Here is a 10,228-nt window from a genome sequence, read left to right as displayed (position 1 = left end):
CGTAGATGAAGCCTAGTGCATGAGTAAAGGGAAGTTGAAGGCAAGAGTATGACAGTCGGTTGGATTAGTGGGGTCCATTGGGATAAATGGACAGTGGCAGGATAGTCATGAAAAATGTAACATGAAAGGTAAAGTAAATAGGCTTAAGGTAACAAATGCCTTGACTATGTTGGGAACTGTTGTTCTCAATGTTGCGCATGTGATGCACGGATAAAGAGAGTTATCTTAACCTTGATCCTATGATATCTGGCAATTGTTTTGTCATTATGATAATGTTGATGTCTATATATGTATATATGTATGTACGTATGTTGCTATCTGACAAGGTGTTAGGAATCATGATTGCTTTATGTTGATGTCTATATATGTATATATGTATGTATGTATGTCGTTGTCTAATAGGGTTGTAACTTGTAAGGGATCATGTTTGTTTTATGCTAATGTTTATATGTATAAATATGCATGTATGTATGTCATTGTCTAATAGGGCCATCGAGGATCATTTTTGTTGAGGAATGATTTCTTATGGAGAGGTTTTTGTTTTATAAGGAATCAAGTGGGAAGAGTAGCCCTAACATATCTATGAGGTTAGCATTGTGTGGATATGATTTGATATTTTATGTTTACAACTATGCCTATGTTTATGTTATGGATAGGTAATGTTGAGGGATACATCAATGGAATGAAAGTAGTGTGATCCGCGGGATGTTGGAAGATGCATGGATAGTGGAAAGACACTAGAGGCAAGGTTTCCTGGTAGAAATAGTGTGGTCTCTGGATGTGCAGTAATATTATTGTGTATATGTTGTACATGTTGTATATGTGATACATGTTGTATATCTGGTGTTATGTGCATGTTGCATATGCGGTGTTGTGTACATATGGTGTTGTGTGCATGTGGCATATGCGATGTTGTGTACACATGATGTTATGTGCATGTTTCATATGCAGTGTTGTGTACATATGGTGTTGTGTGCATGTTGCATCCGCGGTGCTATGTACATGTGGTACAGTGTACACATTGTACATACGATGTTGTGTATATATGTTGTTGTGTACATGTTGTACATGCGGTGTTGTGTACATGTGGTGCTATGTACATGTTGTACATGTGGTTCTATGTGCATGTGGTGTTGTGTACATGTGGTGCTATGTGCATGTGATGTTGGGTACACATTGTGCAGATGGTGTTGTGCACATGTGATATTTTGTACACATTATGCAGGTGTTTTTGTGTACATGTGATGTTGTGTACATATTTTGCAGGTGGTATTGTGTGCACGTTGTGTAGGAGGTGCTATGTACATGTGGTGGTGTGTACGCATTGTGCAAGGGTACCGTGGACATGTGGTGTTGTGTACATGTTGTGCAGGTGGTGATGTGTACATGTGGTCCTGTTATACATGTGGTATTGTGAACATGTTGTATATGTTGTATATGTCATGTTGTGTATATGTGCTATTATGTGTGTGCATTGTGTAGTTGTGGAATCATGACATGTGTATTCGTTGAGTTGTACAATGTGTACGTATATGTATTGTATTGTACAACGGATGTAAGAGTATGTATTATGTTATGTTGTACATCGGGTGTAGGTGTATGAGTCGTGATGTATACCAGGTGTAGGTGTATGTATTGTGAGGTTTCGTACGCTGTGTGTGGATGTATGTGTTATGATGTAGATTGTGGGTATGTGTATGTGATTAAATAAAAGAAAATTCATTGGGTGTTTTTTGGGTGTGGCAACTGATCCGATGAGTGTACGGAAAAGACAAGAATAAAGGTAGAATCAAGGAACTATTAAAGGATAAGCATCGCTATTTTATTTCGTTTTTATTATGCATGTGATCTATGATTTTGATTTATGATGGTTACATGTCATCTATAATTCTGGTTTATGATGATTGCACGTGATTTGTGACTTTGATTTGTGATGATTTCATTCCGAGCTAATCATATGTGATATGTTTATACATGATGATTTGATCAAAGAGATAGTTTGACTTGTTGTGACAGGAAGTAAACAGGATTGCAGGTGTACCTTATTGACAAGCTATCAATGAGGTATGATTTGAATTCATTTTAAATCTAATGGAAGTTATGTGCTTGGTACAGGAAGCATGGAAATGCCCTGATTTGGGTGGTTGAAATTGACTGCAATAATGTTAACAACAACAACAAAAGGAATAGAAATAGGCAATAGTATGTTGGTAAAGCACTTCAGGAGCAGGGCCATTGTGGGACACTAGTACCCAATAGTGTCCATTGATTTCCATAAGCATTCTATGATTGGTATGATGGTTTTGATGCAAGGATGTGCCTTGGTTTTTAGACCTTCTGATGTGAGGAAAACTTGCCAAGGGAGGGGTCACCCGAGGGACTATGTAGCAAAGAAGGTGATGCCCACAAAACTTGGAAGGTGTGTGACTACACGAAAGGGGGTGATTGGATTTCCCAAGGGACTGTGTAGCAGAGAAGGAAAGGTCAGGGAATACATTGATTTTGGTCATTAGCATTGTCAGATGGAAACAAAAGCACATTGGGAGTGTGCCCTGAAACAATGAGTTGGTAATTGTTCACTAAGGGAACATGTAGTGCAAGGATTGTAGCATTGGACATTGGATGTAGGTGTGACTTTGGAAGTGGATTCTGGACTTCCTGGGAAGGAGGTGAATCTTAGTACTACTTTTTAGAGTGGAGGTGTGAGCCTCTAGATTCCCTTGTTGCTGATATGGGCGTCGTATCCTTTTATTTGTTAGTTAGAGAAAATGTACATATGTGTATATGTGTATATTATTGTAAATATTGTATTGAGTTGTGTTATAAATCTCCATAGACAGTATGGTTAGTTGTTGGTTGAAGAAAATGAGAATGAGTATATATGTCATTGTTATTGTAAATACCTTAATGAGTTATGTTATAAAGCTCCAGTATACGATATGATTGTCATGTTTTCAACAAGATTCCATTGTAAATACTGCAATGAACTATGTTATAAATATCCTTTTGGAAATATGTTTTGTTTTCAGTGGTTTTCTCGTCATAGGTGTCATAGAACACCAAGGACGGGGGTTCTGTAACAACCCCTAGTTGAATTTCCATGTAAAAAAATATAATACCAAGGTCATGGGAAACAACGTACTCCAAGATGAATGGTGTGAAAAACATCCTAGTGGATGTCATTTCAGTTTATTATAACTAAGGAAATTGATAAAGACATCGGCAAAGGCAAAGAGGCATTAGTTGGCATTTATTTACAAAAATAAAGGAAAATGAGAGAAAATGAAGGTGAAAGGTCACATATTTGCATGAGAAGGAAATTGAAGAAAAAATTAAGGAAAATGAAGAAAATAGAGGCCTTAATAATAAAAAGGCTTCTAAGGATCAGTTCATGGCTTTTGTCAGTTCAATATTTGGCACTCTCATTCTATTTTCTCTCTCTCATACTCTTGCACACTTCGAGTTTCTTGGAGCACTCTTGGAGGATTTTTGCATGCTTTGGATTTGGAGAAAGAAGGCAAAGGAAAAGTAGGAAAGCACAATGGAATAGTTGGATCAACATCTACAATGAGATTTCTTTGCAAGTATCGAGTTGCATGTATGATTTCCTTGCTAGTATTGGCATGCATGGTATATGCATGTGGTTATTTGGTTATGATCTTTCATTGGCATGGAGGATTGCCTAGATTGACAACGGTTTTTCTTAACCTTTCCATTTCCTGGATATCCATGGTGTTATGGATTTTTCCGTTTGTTTTTCCAACTTGTGTTAAAGGGGCACAAGTTGGTCTATTGCAAGTGGATCTATAGAACCAAATATGCAACAGATGGATCTGTAGACAAACATAAGGCACATCTTGTGGCTAAGGGATTTTCACAGGTTGAAGGAATTGACTATTCTAAGACTTTCGCTCATGTCACCAAGATGGATTCTATTTGTCTTGTGCTTTCTCTTGCAGCCTCCAAAGGTCAGCCAATTTACCAGATGGATGTTAAGAGTGCTTTTTTACATGGTGATCTACATGAGGATATTTACATGGAGCAACCTCCTGGTTTTGTGTAGGATCATTCACTTGCCTGCAAGCTTAGGAGATCTTTTATGGTCTCAAACAAGCTCCTAGAGCTTGGTATGAGAAGATGGATAGTTTTATGCTTTCCTTAGGGTTCAATCGATGTCACTTTGATCCAACAGTCTACACTAAGAGACATGGCTCTAATTTATTGATTCTAGTTCTGTATGTGGATGATTTGATGCTCATAGGAATTTCTTCATCTATGATTTAGAATGTTAAGAAAGCATTGATGGGACAATTTTCTATGACAAATCTTGGTCTTCTATACTACTTTCTTGGCTTTCAAGTTCACAATTCTTCAAATGGAATCACCATCTTCTAGTAGAAATATGCTATTGATTTACTCCAGCATTTTAGCATGGCTAATTGTAAGCCTTCACCTACTCCTTTTCAATCTAGTGTTATTCCTACTACTAGTTGCACTACTCCCACGGTGGATCCTAAATTGTATCACCAACTTGTTGGAAGGCTACTTTATTTGACACACTCGATCTGACATTGCCTATGTCATCGAGTTGGTATCTATATTTTCTCTGGATCCTCATCAAAGTCATTGGAAAGAAGCAAACATATTCTCATATATATTCAAGGAAATTCCAATTTTTGCATTATGTATACAGTTGGTTCTCCCGAGCTTGTAGGTTTCATTGATTCTAATTGGGCTGGATCAGTGGATGATTGGAAATCCACCTTTGGTGTTGGATTTTTCTTTTCCAAGTATGATAATTGTACAAAGTAACTCTATTTCCTTAACTTCGCCATAATATTAAAAATCAAAATTTACAACTACTTCAGAATGCAAAAAAAAAATTGCCCAAACTTATATTTACGCCAGTTAAAAAATACCAAGAAATGGCAATAATATTTTCCTAGATTATCCTTTTTACCCAAGTCAAAAAAAAATTCCCAAATTTGTTTTTACCCAATGGAAAAAAAATCCAATAATTTTGAGGTTTTTTTAACCCACAAATATTTGCCCAAAAAAATCCAAAGAATTTCAAAATAATTTTAATGAGGGCCCAAGCAAATTAAACCTTTTTAAAAAAACTTCTACCCATACGCTTCCCTCCTTTAAAATTTCGGGAAAATTTTCTCCTTTTTTGAAAGCCAAAACAACACATTCATAAATTCCTTTCTCCGTTTCTAAATACCCTTTCTCCTTCTTTTTTTAAAATCACGAGAAAATTTTTAAAAGGGAAAATTAATTATGGAAAATTTTGTTAAATATGAATGGAGCCTTTGAGAATTTACGATAAATTCATAGATTCATTGAATCAACAAATTCCATGCTCTTCTCTGGTAGCTTTAAGGACTAAACAACAAACTTCAAACCCCAATAGATCTAGATCCAAAACTAGATCTTAAAAACTTTAAAATAGATCTCAAAAAAGATGAGAAGGGAGCTCGCAGTATAGCTCTGATACCATGAAAGAGTATTAAAATACCCAAGGATCAGACTGCAAAGCTAAACAATCCTTCTACCAAGAGATCACAAGATGAAGAACGAAGAGAAAACACACTTCATTGCTTGAGAAAATGAGCTATACATGAGCCTAATTTATAGGAACAATAGAGGCTTCTAACGATAGCTAGAAGATAAGACTGATGACTCAATAGATAAGGATAAGACTGAAAATGTAGCTAATAAGATCGCTACGTAACCTTACAAGTTTCAATATTTATTGGAACTCTACATACATGGGGGGTAGAAGAAAGGGTTGTTACAAATGTATTGAGCTAATGGCTTACAAATTGGAGTTCCTTAGCCACTGTAAAACTTATCCAATCTTCCATGTCTCTTGCACAGAGAATGTGGATGGTTCTAAGTTGTATTCAAATTAGCCTTCTACAATTAGATGAACAAGACTTGATTTGGTTGTAGCCTAAGGTTGTCCTCTACAAAACATAGTGGCATCTCTCGTAATGCACTATAAAAGAGGTCTTGATATAATGGAAAGATACATAGACCAAAGATGCCACATGGGAACCAATAGAGATCCTTGAACAACTTCCTCATCTCTATCATTGAGGACAATGCTATTTTATGGGAGAGGATGGGTGGAGGTAACATGTTAGTGTCATACCCTAACTTCCTTAAGTAGATATATAGGTTTCTATGTGATGAGGAAATCTTATTAAATAAGGTCTAGGTAGTATATATAATGTGAAAGAAATAATTGCAAGAAGGCTTACTAGAAGGTTCCACCTAACAAAATGTAATTCCTTCACTACAAGATTCCTAGGAGGTTAGAAATAAAATATATAAATAAGTAGAAGCAAGATAATGCAATGCCTTGTGAGGCATATTGTAATTGGGTCTCTTCTTTGTTGGAGGTTTCCCCCTTGAAGAGGGAAGTGAGCATTGCTTTCATTGATAAAAGAATTACTAATTGTGGTATTTTGGTTTTCATACAATTTCCTATATCCATTATAATTTGTCATCTTTGCAATAAATTTTATTATAGTATTTAAATTCTATTTTTATAATAAGGAACACCAAAGATGATTTCATCCACAAGCAAGGCTCCAATGTAGTAGAATTCCATGAGGTTTCTCTAATGCTTATCCTCCAAACCTCCAATGATTCCAATGATCTTTGTAAGCCATGTACTCCACTAGGTCCACTTCCATTGCATGAACATTGTCACTACCTAAATATCCTCAAGTTATCTATATGCCTCCATGCAAGCATCCAAGCTACTCAATGATATCTAAGACTCAATGCTCTCCTCCTAAATGCCAAACACTCATCCAATGTAGAGTGTTCTCCAAACAAGTAATCTGCTCCATGTGGCCAACATGTAAAATGTCACTAAGATGTTTGAAGATCTCTAATACTTTAAGGTAGATGATTCTCCAAGGTAGAATGTTCTTCAAACAAGCAATCTCCTCCATGTGGTCAACATGTACTGAGCAACCCTTTTTTAATAAACAAATCCATCATGAACAATACAAGAGATGATCATACATGATGTACTCAAATCTCATGAAACACCTACAAATATGATGTAAACACTTTTGAGTAATCCCAGAGGATAATAAGAATAACTACCTATATAAGTGTGATATGCTATCAACCTATGTTAGAAACTATAAAACCTAACACTTTTCTAGCTAAATGAAAACACTTTTAAAGTAACTCCAAAAATTAATAAACGTTTTTATTATATATTAAGATATTTATGTTATAAAAATAATTCCAAAATACACCATTATTAAGTACACTTAATTTATTTTTACAATTTTTTTAAAAACGAGTAAAATAAATATATATTTTAATATAATTTTTTAATAGAAATAAAAATAAAAATTATTATAACTCTATACTAATTCTTAATAATATTATTATAATTCTTAATAATATTATATATAATATATGATATGAAAATTATAATTATAGATTGCTAATTTTATCATTATTAAAAATGAAATACCTATTTAAAAGTTTAGATTCACACCCAATATATTTAAAAAAAAAAAAAATAACAAAATTTGATGACATTTTCTTATTCAAACTTAAAAAATAATTATTTTAAAATTTAATGCCCTTAATATAATATTCCGGCGTAATCTATGTTTTAAAGTGTGTAAATAAAGTGTGAAATTTCAGATTAAAAAACATATAAATCCATTTAATGTCAACCAGATTTTATAGAGTTGTGAGTGAAGACGTTGCTTCGCCTAGTATATAGAAAGCAAAGATTTTATGGGTGGCATAGCAAATGTGGCATTTTCTATTCAATTTATTAAAATATATATCAATGAAATTTATTAAAATATATATCAAAATGATTGAACCAGGCAAGCCACCGACATTTATGAGTGGCGGTGACTTACTAAATTGCATAAATGTGGCTTTTTCTTCTATTCACGGACCATTGAAATTTATTTATTAAAAAATAGATCAAAATGATTGAACCAGGCAAGGTACGGAGATCTTCCTACTTTGCTAGATTTGAGTCCACCCGTGACGTGAGGGTCCTACCAGATTTTACCAAATACACCATTCATTTGCATGTAGACTACTTTCTCCGCCGCCCTCATTTTAAATTAAGTTCCTGGATGATTATTAATTATGTGATAATTATTATTTTATAGTTCCATTATGATTTTTTTTTTAAATGGTAATTTTATTAATAAAAATAAATTTACATTAATATTTTGTTTTCTATTACTTTTCCAATTGAATTTATATTGTGTTTATGGAAGCCCATTTTGGGCTACACTCCTAAGCCTTAGTCGTATCTTGAATCAATGGTATAGCTTTCACTTCCTCCACCATGCAAATGCGGAGAAGATCATGGGGACTCCATGGGTGCGGGGTAGAGGTTTCTTACAACTTAATTGATGGTATGTCGGATTTAACCTCGTCCTAGATATCCCTCAGAACAAATACATCTGGGTGAAGCTTTCTGGTCTTCCACTGGAGTTCTGGACCAAACCAGCCCTTGAAGCGATCAGAAACACTGTGGGTAAATTTATATACATGGATCCGAGGGTGTTGGGGACTCGGGACAAGCAAATCACTTATATTTTGGTGGAGGTGGATTATGTGGGTGGCTTGACAGCGGAGATGATCTTGGAATGGGGACCCCTACATTTTATACAGTGTGTGGACTATTGGGGCGTCCCATTCCAGTGCTTATTATGTCACAAGACGGGCTATCTTATGGAGAAATGCCCTCGGCGTCAACTATGTTCCTGGGACAAATGGCGGGATGGTCACTACAACACTAGCGGGCTATAATTGGAGGGCTCCATGCCTAAGACGAGACAGGACCAAGGTACCTCATCCGATGCTCCTACTCAATATTTGAAAATTTTGACATCTACCTCTTCTTGGTCTTATCACTCTTCTCGTAAGGAGGAATTAATTCCCCCCCATGGCCTTTACTCTGCCTTGGTGCATCTGAATCCTTCCTCGACTTGTTTTGACCTCCCCTCTACATGTCTTACTTCGAGCGATGTTTTAATTCTACCTCCTTCCAATCGTGCTAAGGACTTTTTGGAGCCATCACGAACTCCTATTCCTAACTCTAATCTTATCCCATCCTCACTGGACCATCTCTCCTCTCCTACACTACCATTGCCTCCTCCTTCTCCACATAATTCGGTGGATAGTGACCTCAAATTTCTTAAAGCTAATCTGGCCATGGACCTTTTGGCTCTCACTATTCACAAAGGCTCATCTCATATTCCACCCCCTTTGGTTAGTCCTACGTCTGCTAAAAATATCACCACTCACCTTATGGGTAATGGTCGGGGCAACAAACACAAGTGGGGAGGGTCTAGGAAAAAATTAAACCTTGATGACGATGGTATGCATGAAATTCATGTCCTTGAAACTTCTCTTGGGGCCCTTAGAGACACTATGCCTCCCATGGTCAGTCCTCCATGACTATCTTATCCCTCAACATGTGTGCCCTAGGGGACACTGCAAAAAGACTCTCTCTCTGCCACCTATTCCACACTACTCGTCCATTTGTAATTCTTCTCCAGGAGACCATGGTTGACTTTGTTAGGTCCCTTGAATATTTTCAGTTTATCTATCCTCACTGGTGCATAGTGGCCACAGACTCTTGTGGTTTATCAGGGGGTTTTGTGGCACTATGGGATCCCTACTAGGTTGATTTTCGTGCCTATAGATTTTTGCAGGCATTTTACTTTTCAGATGTATTATGGGTTCTATGGAGCAAGTCCACATTTTGAATATTTATGCCTCTTATGCTGACAGGCCTGTTTTTTGGGAGTAGGTCCGTACTTCTAATATTCTAAATATTGGGTCATTGATAATTGGAGGAGGTTTTAACATGATATTGTCCAGGAATGAAGTGTGGGGATCCAATGGACAGATGGATCCACTATCTGATTTTCTATATACCCTTTTTGATGAGAATTATCTGGTTGATATATGTCTGGCACCACTAGTTCCCACATGGAACAATGGTAGGGGAGGGCTGGAATATATGGGTAAACGTTTGGATCGTTTCATGGTCCATCAAAGCCTAGTCGAGTCTCTAGGAAATCTTTGGTCACAGGTGGTGGATTCCTTCATCTTGGACCATTGCACTATTTTCTTGCAGTGGTGGCAAAAGGATAAGTGGCAGGGGATCCCTTTTAAGTTCAATAGGATATGGCTAGAGGATGCAGACTTC

The sequence above is a fragment of the Pinus tabuliformis genome, chromosome 7 (assembly GCF_031772625.1).
Source record: "Pinus tabuliformis cultivar Carrire ecotype Pingquan chromosome 7, CPIR1, whole genome shotgun sequence".
Taxonomy (NCBI): Eukaryota; Viridiplantae; Streptophyta; class Pinopsida; order Pinales; family Pinaceae; genus Pinus; species Pinus tabuliformis.
This window is presented reverse-complemented; position numbering follows the sequence as displayed.